General features: G+C 40.6%; 1 protein-coding gene across 10 annotated transcripts in view; it reads left to right on the top strand.

Moving 5' to 3' along the window:
- Positions 1–12,782, top strand: part of CYRIB (CYFIP related Rac1 interactor B) — a 101,979-nt gene that overhangs the window by 31,745 nt on the left and 57,452 nt on the right. For 7 of the 10 annotated variants that reach the window (XM_078391651.1, XM_072999329.2, XM_078391650.1 and 4 more), the window contains exon 2: positions 12,028–12,141. The exons of the other annotated variants lie outside the window; for them this stretch is intronic. The gene's annotated coding sequence lies outside the window, so the exon portion shown is untranslated. The remainder of the gene's footprint in view (positions 1–12,027; positions 12,142–12,782) is intronic. 10 annotated transcript variants of the gene reach the window in all.

Genomic DNA, 12,782 nt, shown 5'->3' with positions numbered 1-12,782 from the left:
GAATTCTCCCCTCAGAGATCCTCGCTGAGGGCGCCGCTTCGCCCCGCCCCCTCGGCACATGGGCTGGCCCCGCCCACTCCGCCCTCTCCCTGGGAGTCCCCCTCCCCTCCCCGCGCGCGCCTCTTCCTCTTGTCTCCATGGAAACCTTCCTTCGGGCCCCGCCTCCTTTCGCTTCCACGTGGGGGGGGGAGAGAGACTCCCAGCTTTTCCTCGTCCCGGGACTCGGGGCGCCTTGTTTTTTCCTCGCTTTCCTCCCCCCCCCCCGGGAGCTCTTGCCGGAGCGATGGGGAGAGGCATCCTTTTTCTTCTTTATTTCTCAGCCCTCCTGTTAACGCACCGATGTGGCGGCCCCTTCCTCTTCCCTCCCCCCTTTTTTTTGGCGCCCCTTCCATGTTTTAAATTTCTCCCTCGTTTCCTTTTCGTGTGGGACCCGGCTGTTGCTGCGGCCTTCTGCTTTTGCCAGGCTGCTCTCTGCTTTTTTAAATTACTACGCCTTCACCCTCCCTCACTTTGCTTCCCTTTGTACCTTGTGTGTCGCCCTAATTTCCCAGTCTCCTTGCTGTTCTAACTCTGTTTTCAGCTCTGCCTCTCCCTCCTTTTCTCAAGCTCTTCCTTCTCTTGAATTCTTCATTATCTATCTATCTATCTATCTATCTATCTATCTATCTATCTATCTATCTATCGCCTTCTCGTAAATGTCAAGTTTCTCCTTTAACTCTTTCTGCTGCTCTTCTGGTACTCCAAACCCACCATTGTCCTTGTCTGTCCATGTAGAGATGTCTATGTGAAGGGAACAGCTTGATAAGATTCAGAATGAACGGAGGTGTGGGGAGACCTCTTGAAAGGTGTGGGGAAGTCGCCAAACGTCCAAATATATGTGCGTATACAGAGATATGTATACATATTGAGATGGTTGAACAGTGTCACAGAAGCGACCAACATGAATTTGACCCAACTCCTGGAGGCAGTGGAAGACAGGAGGGCCTGACGTGCTCTGGTCCATGGGGTCACGAAGAGTCGGACATTACTTAAATGACTAAACAACAAAATACAAAGATATATGTGTGTACAGTATAGAGTAGGCATCCTTCAGTCTCGAGAGACTATGGTATCATGCCCTGTATGGAGGACTTGGAACAGCGTCTAGTGTGGCTGAGGAGGCCAATTCGAGAGTGACCATCCCTTCCACACTGAAGACAACTACAATCTGTCCCCTGTCCAGCTCCCTGGTTCTGCTGCTTTTGTGACTTCCTCTTTGCCTCGGCCTGCTGGACAAGGGTCTCTTCAAATTGGGAGAGGCCGTGTTGTACAGTATACATAGTTAATAAATAGTTTATTATAAGATAGTTCATTATATAATGTATACAATGAATTGAGGTGGTGTGAAGGGGCCAAGAAGAGGCAGCTTGAAAGTTGTGGACCTTTGGTTACTTCACATCACTCAAGCTGCCTCCTCTTGATCTCTCATATCACCTCGGTTCATTTTGAATGTTATCAAGTTGTTCCCTTCATCTACACAGTCAAACCAGAAGAAGCGTGGGTTTAGAGAAAAAATGGTAACAGAAATAGTCAAAGAATAAACCTGAGATTGACTAGAAGGCAAAGGATATGCCCTGTCTTTATCGTCTGGTGAATCTCATGTGTCTCTTTTGCCTGTTTATACTACTCTAATTCTCAAAGCCATATATGTCCTTTCCACATTTTATTTACTTTCCCTTCCTCATTTAAGTGAATATTCTAGGCTTTGCGTGAAGGTGACAGTTCTTTATTCTTGATTTTGTAATGTGTCATCAGGTCATATCCAACTTACGCCAACCCTAACAGGGTTTTAAAGGTATGTGAGATGTTCAAGGGGTTGTTTAGCATTGCCTCCCATCATGTTTCCATGGCCAAACAGATTTAAACTTGGATCTCTTGAGTTTTAGTCTGTTACTTTATCCACCACACTGGTTCCTTTCCATGTAAACCTTTCTTGGCCCACTATGACACCTGTGCATCAGGTTCCCATGCACATGTAGACTTGAAGCCTTCATTTCCTTGGCTTTGCAGAAATAATCTCATCCTCTTTTCTTTCGTTTAGGACAGTGGTTCCCAACCTTTAGTATTCTAGGTGTTCTTGGAGTGCAGTTCCCAGAAGCCTTCATCACCAGCTGAGCTGGCTAGGGTTTCGGGGAGTTGTAGTCCAAGAATATCTGTGTTATCCAAGGTTGAGAACCACTGCTCTATAACAGAGTTCTGCTTCCTGCATATCAAGCAGTCTTGTTTTTCTGCATTGCCCATAAACATTAATCTTCTGTGTACCACTGCTCTTCTCCCATCTGGGGTTGCTTTCCGTGTCTTTTCCTAAATCACCGGTAGATATGCTCTAAGTCACCCTTTCCACAGTCTGTTTTCTATAGATAAGTCACTTCCTTTACATTTCTTGTGAATATATCTGGTGCTTATCCCCTTTTTCAAAGGTGTTTGCCATTTCTCTCTAACATTTTACATTTATTTATTTATTTAACTAACTAACTAACTTATATGCCACCCACACTACCGGAAGGTCTCTGTGCGGCTTGCAACATTGTGCTTGTTTTTTGCTACTTTGGTTCATCTCCCGTAATAGTTGTATTTTGAAGCACAAACATACAAAGCTGCGTTATTCACCTGATGGCTAAAAGATACCACTTGCTGTTGAATCAACTGCAAGTGCTGTTGGTGAACTTATGGGAAACATCTAGCTATTTATGTTAGGAGATAGGATGCTAGACAAGCTGAGATCTCTATCTCTTTCTTTTTGTACATAAGAGGTCATGGTGCTGGCATATTGGGCAAAAACAAAAGAAAAATGAAAACTAAAGAAGACAAAAACTTTGTGGCACCTTAAAGACTAACTGCTATATTTTAACGTGAACTTTCGTAGACAAGTTCACTTTCTCAGACAGAAGAGTGGCACTACACTCTACTTTTGTGAAGGATCTTATTTTTTTAAAGGTTCATATACACACAACTGGGGTTGAAAAAGCTCCAGGTTTTATGCACACCCAATAGATTTTTTGAAAAAAGTTTACCTGCTGCTTTAATACATTTCCTGTGTCATAAATGGCTTTTAATTTCCCTTTCAGTTTGTTGTGCTGCTCAATGGATTTGGGGGGGGGGGGTGACGCTATTTTAGAAATTTTTTGTTTGTTTGTTCAGTCATTTAGTCGTGTCCGACTCTTCGTGACCCCATGGACCAGAGCACGCCAGGCCCTCTTATCTTCCACCGCCTCCCGGAGTTGTGTCAAATTCATGTTGGTTGCTTCAATGACACTGTCCAACCATCTCATCCTCGGTCGTCCCCTTCTCCTCTTGCCTTCACACTTTCCCAACATCAAAGTCTTTTCCAAGGAGTCTTCTCTTCTCATGAGATGGCCAAAGTACTGGAGCCTCAGCTTCAGGATCTGTCCTTCCAATGAGCACTCGGGGTTGATTTCCTTTAGAATTGGCCTGTATAATTTGTTTGCAGCTTTTGCCTTCCTGTGCTTATTAAGGTGTGTTGAACTCAATTCCCTTTTTTTCTTGTGCCCTGCTGTGCCTTAAAATGTTGTGAAGATAAATGTGGCAGACACTATAAAATGTGTTTGATTAAATAGAAATGAATGATTATAGCATGCCAGATAGTTTATTTAATGCCAGCTGCTTGAGTGTTGTTTAGGCTTTTATATGACATGTACTCCAGTCTTAGCCTGTGTTGTTCATCAGTAGCCACATGTTGTGATGAATGCTAGGTTAGAAGACTGTTTCAAAAAAATCAGACAACTTAGTGGATCTGCTTGTCAGATTCTGAGTACATACAAATGAAATACGATGGTTCCTGCATCGCCCTAGGGAGGAGCGTCTGGCTAGCATTAGAGGCAGTATTACAGACCACTTGGACTTGTGACTAACCAACCAATCAGTTGTGCACTTTCATTTTTGGCTTGCACCCCTTTTATGCACACATTAGACCCAGTCTTAAAAGGAAGGGGAAATCTGTAATTTAGAGATCTTTTTCCTTTATTATATATGCTTCCCATTTATATTTTGCCTTTCAAGGAGATCTACTTTGCCCTCAATAAATCAAACAAATTGATGGCACAACATTTTTAAAAAGCCAGTTGTTTTTCTGAACAGATCTCAAGAAAACACAAGCACCCAGCTTGTGTGTGCTCAAGAGCCACATATTTTGGTACTGCTTCTAGAAAGTTTGGAAACACTAATGTGGTGAAGGTGCTTTAAATGTTTGCTATCTTTTAAAATATATTCTGCTTACAGATGCAAGTTTAAATTGTCTTTTGGTGGTTCCTGTACTGTTTTCTAGATCTTATTGGCTTTGCACACTCTTCTGCCTTTTCTGCAAAGTCCTGTAGAGCAATCTTTAGCAGTTTGGCCACTTGTCCCTCAGATGCTATCCTACCTGTGCTTTCTGAATGCATTCCATCTCTTCGCTCTTTTTCCTCACAAACATAATTGTGACAATACATCAGATTATTCCTGTTAGAATTTCAGCTCTTCAAGCTGAACTCTGCTTGATTCCTGAGCTTGAAACCATTAATTCCCTAGACACCTTTTAGAAACTAGAGATGAGACTTTTCAAAAAAAAAAAGAAGGGGATTGATTTAAATCATTATTTACATTTTAAGAATCTGATTTTTTGAAGATTTATATCAAAAATAATGTAAAATTTTTTTAATTTGTGATTAAAATCAATTTGATTTTTAAAAATCATTGATATTTATCTACCTCCATATTGTTCTTGCACTGCTTCTTTGTCTCTTCTGGAGAGTGCCCAGCTGCACCTTTGCAGTCTTGAGGATTCCCTGAGACAGGCGAAGGTGCATGAGGGAATGAATTCCCGTTATATCTCATGCTGTTTGACAGCTCCTGGTCCCATAATTCGGCCTGGAGGGTTCCCGCCAAATTATGGGGCTGGGAGATCATTTTTTCAAAAGTTCTATCCCTATCAGAAACTTAATGTTTCTCTTAGTTTGTCTTGTTGATTTGTGTTTTGCTATATGATGACTATAAACCTTTTCCTTCCCCTCAAGCTCCATTTCTCTTCTTACATTTATTAGTAGTTTAATTTTCTAACATGCTACAACAAGTGTACTTTCTGCTACACAGTGAGGTTATGTTAGGAGCAGCCACAACATTTAAACAGCTGTTCAGACATAGCCTGTCTAATTATAACTGATAATTGTCTCTTCTCTGAAACCGCAGAAGACACTGTTACGTTTGTAGAATCAAATTGTTTGTGCTGATGTTATCAGCAGGCTGCTGGAGACTTATCCACTGCTGCCCCAAACTGCAGTTTTATTCTGGGAAAGAAGCACTGAAGAAGCACATTTTCTCTATAGTGGTTGATAGCATCCTTGTTGACAGCTTGTTGAGTTCAACTGATTCTATTGGTTAGTTTTGGCCCATTAACTGTTCTTTGCCTTCCTGTTCATAATTTTAGCATCTGCTCTTTTTTTGTTGTTTTTTTGGCATTTTGGCAGATGCAAATAAAATCTTTGGCTCCAGATGCATTAAAAGGTTTGTTAATCCATCAACAACAACACCCTTTGTAGTTAAAAAGCTTCCAAGGAGTGACTTTTTCAGCCCTTTCTAGTGTCAGGAGATTGGATATAGACTTGTTGCATTGCCAGCTATACTATAATGACTTTTGGGGAAATTTAATTCAGTCATTTCTTTTTGATAGAGGTTAGCTCTATGTTTTAGTCTTGGTAAAATATTAGTACAGAACAGGAGAGGATGGAACATAAATATGAAATAGTGTAACGAATATCTAATAGGTTAGAGGGGAGACTTTGAAAACATAAGCTCTGTTCCAGTACTATTGAAATAGGTGACCAGAACACCTGCAGAAGGCAATGTTCCTTAAGGTCTCCTATTGTGATACTGTGTTTTTCCAGACCAAATGGCTTGGCAATCCTCCATGGATAGAAGTGGCTCTTGTCTTCAGAAGGACTACTAAATTAAAGGCTAGGAAACCAGTGGCAATCCAGAAGAAACCAGAAAGGAAGATTTATTTGCTAGAAGGCCTATTTAAAATAAGTTTCTCGGTGTTTTTTTCACTTGTATTCACAAGCTTTTTCATGTTTCCATAGCAAAATCAAAACACAGGGTACTGCCCAAACTATCCCTCTCAATGGGGGAAAATTGACTGTCTGGAAGTTACTGAGCTGTGTCTCCCATCATCTCTTAACAACTGGCTGTGCTAGGTAGTCCTGTGGGAGGCACAATTCAGCAACATCCTTGGGATGACAACTCCTCTCTAGATACTGTATTAAAACTCAGCAGAATCATGATCTTCTCATTTCTATACAGTACTACATTTTAGTAGATCTGAAGTAAAAATCTGGTTACTTCATGCCAGTAGACTTGGCCCCATGCTGGTCTCCTGTACTTGGTTCTCCCCTCCCCTCCCCAATACTTTTGATACCAAAACAAGATTTTAATTGAAGTGGGTCAAAAATAGTGAAAGCTTTGTACACTATCTGGTAATCCTGTGTGCACTGTCTTTGAACTCTGTAGAAATTAATGGAACATACATCTGTATATGGCTGTAGTATAAAAGAATTTTGGGAGAGGTGTTGACAGTTCACATGACAAGGCAGCTGTATATAGCAAACTGGGTAAACAATTCATTTTATATTGTGGCATATTTTCATGTGACCTACTGCCCAACAACCTACAGTGACATGGTAGCTTAACAACAATGAAGTTCTGTGTTGTTGTTTAGTCGTGAAGTCGTGTCCGACACTTCGTGCCCCCATGGACCAGAGCACACCAGGCAATCCAGTCTTCCACTGCCTCCCGGAGTTTGGTCAGATTCGTGTTCGTAGCTTCGACGACACTGTTCAACCATCTTGTCCTCTGTCATCCCCTTCTCCTCTCTCTTAAGGCCAGTTTACTCCACCTGCACCTCAGTTTGTCTGCAATAATAAGTTATCTTTAAATTGAGTGTTGCTTGCTGATCACATTGGAAAAAATAGATGACCTCTTCAGCCAGTCCGAGAAAATATATCTATTCTCGATTGTTTAACACATTGGAAAACAAAGTCATCTATAATTGCATTTCCTGCTGAAGGTCAGAAGGAACCTGACTCTGTAGTCACTCAGTATCCACCCCTCTTTCACTTGAAAATTGGTTAGCATATTGTGCTTGTAGAATTTAGAAGTTATTTCTATTGCTAGCTGGTTGAAGTACTCCATCAAAAGGTTCTTTCAAAACCTCTTTCAGTTTAAGAGTACTGTATCTACAGAAAAGGGAACTGACATTACCTATTGGGTGTAATTTTACTTGGCTTATAAATAGGTTTTTACCTGATTGAGTTCTCTTGGTGACTATGCAGGGCAGATCTTGTGAAAATTGAAAATGGTCACCCCTGGTTTTCTTCAGTTGTTGATACTCATAAGTAAATGGGCCAGTGACTAGTGAATGTATTTGCATAGCTGCTTTATGTAGCCAGTTATCTGCTTGCTCATCTGCATGTTGTAGGATAATTTCAGTATTGCTGTAGTAAGTGTGGTGTCTGCCCAGGTCATGAATATTAATATGCTATCTGCATGGACCAATGAGAGCGCTGGAGAGGTGGAGTCATGAGATATAAGGTTTCTACAGGAGGAGAAAGAGAGGAGATTGAGAGTTTTAGATTGGAGGATTGGTGGTTTTGGAGTTTGGGGTGGAGAGGGAGAGTTGCCGGTTGAAAGCGGATCAAGTAGGAAGTTTTGTTAAGAGCTAACGACACTGATGGTTGTTGTGGGTTTTTGGGCTCTTTGGCCGTGTTCTGAAGGTTGTTCTTCCTGACGTTTCGCCAGTCTCTGTGGTCGACATCTTCAGAGGAACAGGAGTAGGTACTCTGTCCATGCTCTGTACTCCTGTTCCTCTGAAGATGCCAGCCACAGAGACTGGCGAAACAGCAGGAAGAACAACCTTCAGAACACAGCCAAAGAACCCGAAAAACCCACAACAACCATCAGATCCCGGCCGTGAAAGCCTTCAAGAATACAGTTAACAACACTGATTGTACCTTCATCACCTGTAATAATAAGCAACTTCTATTTGGTTCTTTTCAAAATGACACATTGCCTGGATCTCTATTATTAATAATACATAATGTTGAAGTAATCAACTGGTGGCAATGACACGACATGTAGCTTGTGATCTCTGCTTGGTGAAACAACCAAGGGACAGTTGGGAACATGACAGTAAGCAAACATTATTTGCCACATATGATTTAGTAATTATTTTGATATTTAAATTGGAAGTCATCTGGAGCATTTTGTCTTTTCCAATAGACTATAAGCACAGAGGATCCCAACCACTGCTGCATGAAACTACTGCTGTCTGATATAGAGGAGAAAATTGCCAGAAGTATTATGGTGGTGTAATATTTAATTTGCTCTATTATTGTGTAATTTCAGCATGGGTGCTCTGGTTCTTAACTTATATTTCTCAAATTTCCAGTATGACAGGGTAAAGATGATCACTTATCTGATATATAGTCGCCACTAGTGGTCTCCCAGCTCAGAATGTTTTGCCTTGTGTCTGCATTTATCTGCTTTAGTGTTTTCTTAAAAAAACAAAAAGATAAAACTCCATTCTAAGACACATAAGAACGTAATATGTTGTACGTTCTGGAACTATTAATTTGTGAGTTAAAGCTTTGTGTTTCTTATAAGAAAGAAACAAAGATTAAAAAGTCATTTTAGACTATACATAGTCAAAGGTAATTTAAAATGAAGCACAAAAACAGAACTCAAAGCACCACAATATTAATCATACTCATTTTAAAACTATGCAGTCCAGACTGCAGGAATTATTTCAGCGAACTGGTTGACAGAAAGATCCTCATCTGTGTCGAGAAGACCACAGGGATGGTTCATGATATAAAACTGAGTCAGCCTTGTATACAGTATATTGCAAATGGGAAGTTACCAGAAAGTATGGTTAATTTTGCCCAGTTGAGCTGCTAAAGACACTTTTAGCCTCTTACGACAGTGGTGAATCAGTTAGGAACACAGATTGGAAATCTGTTCCTTTGCAGGGGTCTGGGAGTGAGAGGAATACAGTTTTAGCTTCTAGATTTTAAGACTTCTGCATTCATCAGTCTTGATAGCCAGTGGTGGGGAATTAGTAGTTCAAAAATATATGGGGAAATACAGTGCCTCTTCTTCCTCTAGGTGTGGCACAACTATTATGTAGAGCAGGCTGAATAACATTCACCTCAATGGATAAAGCAGCAGTATCTCCACCATGTTTGCAATTTTTTTAACAAAGCCTTTCCTGCCCTTGATCTGCACAGTTAGCTGAATAAGAGCCATATTTCCAGTAGTTTTGAATTAGCCCTGTAAATATTATTTCTTTTATCAAGTTTTAAATATGACAGACTGTTTAGATTTGCTGTGTTCTCTGTTGTAAACAGTCCAATTCCCCTTTTAATCCTTGTGTAACTAGCATAACGTACATCACTTCTCCTCACAGCTTGGATGATATCCATGTGAGACCTTCCTGCCATCTGGACCAACCTACCTGCATGACTGTGCTTGATCAACACTACTTACTCATCCAGAAAGTATCATCTCAGTTTTAATAAACCTGGTGTCTTGAACTGTTCTCATTCAGTTCCTGGTGGCCATGTGATTTGGTCATGTAATTTGTCTCTTTACATGTGTTTTTAAAGAAATCATCTGGATGTGTAAGACAGTTTTTAGATTATCCAGAAAACAAGATCTGCCTGCATTGACACAGAAAGTCTAGAATCAGATCTGCTGTAGATAAACTGTCCTAGGGGAACTGCCATCTATCACTTCCTCATCTGCAGTACAGGGTTGTAAGTACAGTATTACTAATTCAACATGTAATATGATTACTGTAATGATTTAAGGTGTTCAGGAAACATCTTGAACACTCTAAAACACTATATCAGTCTTCCTATCAATGCTAAAGAGACCTTGAAAAAGTTAAAATTTTTGGACGATGACTTCGAGAATCCCACAAATTAACTATGCTGATGGTAGCATTCTGGAAGTCATATTCCAAAAATAAATAAACAAGAAAAAACTGTTGTTGCACTCTGATTCTAAGGCTTGAGTATGACTAAAGTTTGGTTCATCTTGTGGCCTTTATTTTTTACCTGAATTAACTTATCACTAGTGCATTACAACTTTTCTAGGAATAAATACACATTTCCAGTCTTATTTTTAATATGTACATATGTTTGGAGTTTCAGTGCTGAGCTGACTAAGGCATGTAATAATTTACCATGCAAGCTTCACAAAAGCCTATGCATTAAAGGACATGCAGCTGAACCAAGGGGGGTTTTAAGGGCACATTTGTGGACTGAGTAACTGTGAGACATAGTGTGAGTTAGTTATAGGTGAAAAGATTTGGGACCTTGACACCTTGCAGATTGTCTCTCCCTATGTTTTACCACTCGTGTCACCTCGTCCTCAGGCATGGCTGCTATGAGTGGCGACCTTAAGGGAGATTGGGAAACCCTCTACTAAGAATTGTGTCTTCTCAGTGGTTACCATAACTCTTTGGAAACTCCTTGTCTGTGGAGGGGTCTGCCAGAAAGCAGGTTAGGACAGAGCTCTTTAAAAAGGCGTTTAAGAACGTTCTTCCCCTGTAGTTGAAATTTTCCAATCCACAATGATATATTTTGTTATTTTTAATCAGCCGTCACCATGAAGATTTTTCTAGTTTTTAGCTATGTCGTTATTTTTGGTTGGGGTCAGGCGGTTGGGTTTATGCCCTTTTTTTTGTTGTGAACTGCCCAAAGTAGTGGATCTGCACTAGATGGGAGTGTGTGTGTGTATAAAAATCTGATAACCATCTAACTTTAAAAAAAATAGCAGAAGAACAGAGTTTGAGCTAGAATGCCAGAAATGTTTCACATCTCTCAATCTTAATGCTGTGAACCATTTCAGTTCAACAGCTTGGATACCAAATTGCTGTTGTGTGAGTTCCTGCCCTTCCAGCTATGTTTCGTAGCTAGTGGAAATGACATTAGTCTGTGTCGTTGGTAATATTTAAAATGCAAATGAGTTCAAAATCATCTGGATACACAAAAGTTTTCCTATTTGTTTCAGTCTTCGAATGGACCACTGCCTTCTTGGTTTTTAATCTTAGATGCTATCAATTTATTCTGTTGCAAGAGCACAGCAGTGTTTTGTTTTTATTTGCATCCCTTTCCTGACACTTTTTGTAGTCATTGTTTAAGGTTAAGCAGGCCTGAAATCCAGAGGTTAAGCAAGTCCAGTGTCCTGGGGTTTAATGGACTGGATGAAGGTGAATAAACTGAAGCTGAACCCAGACATGACATACATGCCCCTGATCAATTGAAAGGTTGATGAAGGAATAGGTATTCAACTGATGCTTAATGGTATTACATTCTCCGTAAATTCACAAGTTTGCAATTTAGGTGTGCACTTGAATTTGTCCCTGAACTTGAATGCTCAGGTCTTTGTGGTGGCCAGGACTGCATTTGCATAGTTAAAACTAGTGCATCAGCTGTGTCCGTTCCTGGAGATTGTGACCCGACCACCACTACAAACACCTCATTTACATTGTACTCTAATGCTTTCTACAGGGGTCAGCCTTCGGAAAGTATTTGGAAACTTTAGAGCAGTGGTCCCCAACCTTGGGCCTCCAGATGTTGTTGGACTTAAACTCTCAGAAATCCTAGCCAGCAGAGGTGGTGGTGAAGGCTTCTGGGAGTTGTAGTCCAAGAACATCTGGATGCCAAGGTTGGGGACGACTGCTTTAGAGGACCTAAAATGCTGCAGCCAGATTGTTTCTGGGATCTGGTTACAGGGATCACATACTCTCTGTTACGGCAGCTCTGCTAGCTTCTGATCAATTTCTGGGCACAATTCAAAGTGCTGCTTCTAACCTATAAAACCTAAAGAAGCTTGGGTCCAAACTATCTCACAGACCATAGCCCTCTTTATGAGCCTGCTCAGGTTTTAAAATAATCAGAAGATATCTTTCTGTCTGTCCCATTACCTTCACAGGTGCATTTGGTGGGTTCACAGGAAAGGACCTTCTCTGTTGCTTCTCCCAGACTTTGGAACTCCCTTCCACAGGAGTCCAGACTCGTCCCGTCTTTGCTGTCCTTCTGCAAGCAGGTGAATACTTTTCTCCCCAAGCAAACTTTCTCTTAATGAGTGGCTGCAAGAGTGGGGCTTTTTAATGGTTTGTTGTCACCTTGAACATATTTTTGGTGTTGCTGCTGTTTATTATCTTTCAGTTGTTTCTTCTTTTTGATTATTTTTATACTTACTATTTTTAGCTTTACATACTGTATTTTAATAATCTAAGTTGCCTTAGATCCTTCTTAAGGAGAAAGGCAGGTTAAAATATTTTAAATAAATAATTAAAAAGTTACACTGCTTGGTCAGTTCACGTGTACATTTAGAGCCCTGTTTCAACACTGGCTTGTTAGAAAGCGTCTGGGCACTTGAAAGCAGATAAAGATGCTGATGGCTTTCTCCTGCTCTTTCTCTTTGTGTTATGTGGCATTCAACAATATTCTCTCGATGTATAGGAATTCTGCATTTAGGTGTCATACCTTATAGTTGTTTACACTAGCATTGAAGCTAGTGATCAGTGCTGTACTAAGATAACCAAGACTCCTTCACAAAGCTGTGGAAGTTTTTCTGGAAGGACTGTAGCTCAGGGGTAGTGCCCAATGCTTTGCAGGTAAATCTCTGGAGTTTTTACCTAGGACTGGAAAGGACCCCTGTATGAAATCCTGGAGAGCTGCTAT

This window comes from Pogona vitticeps, chromosome 4 (genome assembly GCF_051106095.1).
Source record: "Pogona vitticeps strain Pit_001003342236 chromosome 4, PviZW2.1, whole genome shotgun sequence".
Classification (NCBI taxonomy): domain Eukaryota; kingdom Metazoa; phylum Chordata; class Lepidosauria; order Squamata; family Agamidae; genus Pogona; species Pogona vitticeps.
The sequence above is the reverse complement of the archived record's forward strand: the minus strand, read 5'-3'. Positions and strand labels throughout refer to the sequence as shown.